Genomic DNA, 1,867 nt, shown 5'->3' on the forward strand with positions numbered 1-1,867 from the left:
AGAACAACATTGCAGGTACCTATCATTAGATTAAGAAACCACCCAAAATAGAGGTAATATCGGATACTTATAGATTTGAATGCTCTACAGAGGGTTTAATGGCTTCTTTTGTTGTGCATGTGTAGGAAATCCAACCTCAAACAAGAAATTTCAATTTTGCAGGTTTTATATTTTTTATTGTTAACTTTTCGTTCAAATATAATGAAATTTGTATTGGCATATGGTATATTTTATTGATTTCTAAATTTTGTAGTTCTTCAAGGCTCAAGAATCTATTGATAAGGAGATGTATGAGGAATTGCTAAAGATTTTTTCTCGGTACAAATTCAGAAATTACTTTAGATTTATCTTAATGTTTTTAGTTATAGTTTGATATATAATCACAAAAAAAAGACATAATTATTTTTCTTCTTTACACTTTTTGTAGGCACAAGAAAGATTCTTCAAATACAGATCTGTACTTTGGTTTACCACATAAAAAAAAAGGTCCCTAAACAAAGAAAAAAAAGTGACTTTTAAATATGGCTCATTTTTTGTAAACAATCGTATTTTTCTATTTATTTTTATGACTTTGAGTTAGATAGAAGAAGATAAAATAATATTGTAATAATTATTTTATATGAATTATGTTATTTGTAGATTTGTAGATAGGTGATGTATGTGTTCATTATAATTAAATCATTTTCATATTGTTATTGTTTATAGATAGGTAATATATGATTATTTTAATTTGAACATCTTTATATTATCATTAATTATTCTATATTATTATTTTTATGTTATTCGAATTTAAAATTTTAAAATTCATTGAAATAATTAACTTTAAATCTCATAAAAAAAGCGGTTGAACAGGCACGGTAGTGCCTGTTGAGCCGCTAGTTTGTGTAAAACTACTAGTCTGGATCATAACCTAATAGACAAGACCAATGCTTAAGCCAAAAAATAATGACAAGCCTAATAGTAAAAAATTTTAATAATAAAGATGAAAGAATCCAACTAAATTTCTAACCAATTAAAACCAACTTGGTTGTTCGAATGATCAGTTCACTCGTCCGCTTAAGCAAGTGTCGGGAGTTCAAACCCCGCTTTGTACATGCAGCAACTCATTGACCAGCAACAGACCCTCAAATGGAGCTCAGATCCGCGACGAATTAGTCCTTAACCTGTCGGGTTAGGAGATACCGTTTGGATAAATAAAAAAAAATAAAAAAATAAAATAAAATAAAACTTAAATTCATAATAAATTAGTCCTTGATTTATTGATGGGAAAAAAATTAAAGGGAACCCACCAAATAGATAAATAAATAAATAAATAAAATTATAGTTTAAAAAAGTGAAAAAATAGATATCCTAGTTTAAAAGAATGAAAAAAATCTCCTTCTCACTACCAAATAAATAAATAAAGGTGGAAGAATACAGTTATTGATAAATAATAGATAAGATAATAATAAACACATTGATGAATACTTTTTTCCCTCCTCACATGTTCGTTCCTCTTTTTGTCAACTTGAATATAGACATACTTATCTACCAATCCTCTTTTTTCTAACTTTCTTTTATTCATATTCCAATTTGCTCTTATCTTCTTTTTTATCTTTGTCACCAATGATTTATTATTACTAGTTCTAATTAGGCTTCATGTTCCGCCACAATTTTTATTTCCTTCCTATAAAGTTAGAGGCCGAAATAATAAACATAAGAGTATATAATGTGAAAAGAGTTTTAAATGTACCGATATTTCAATTATTTTAATAATTAATTTTAATTAATATATATTATATATATTTTTTATAATTTAAATTAATAGTTAAAATAATTAGAATATCGATATTTTTAATATATTTAAAATTTTTATATAATGTGTTAT

Source organism: Arachis duranensis, chromosome 7, assembly GCF_000817695.3.
Source record: "Arachis duranensis cultivar V14167 chromosome 7, aradu.V14167.gnm2.J7QH, whole genome shotgun sequence".
Lineage (NCBI taxonomy): Eukaryota > Viridiplantae > Streptophyta > Magnoliopsida > Fabales > Fabaceae > Arachis > Arachis duranensis.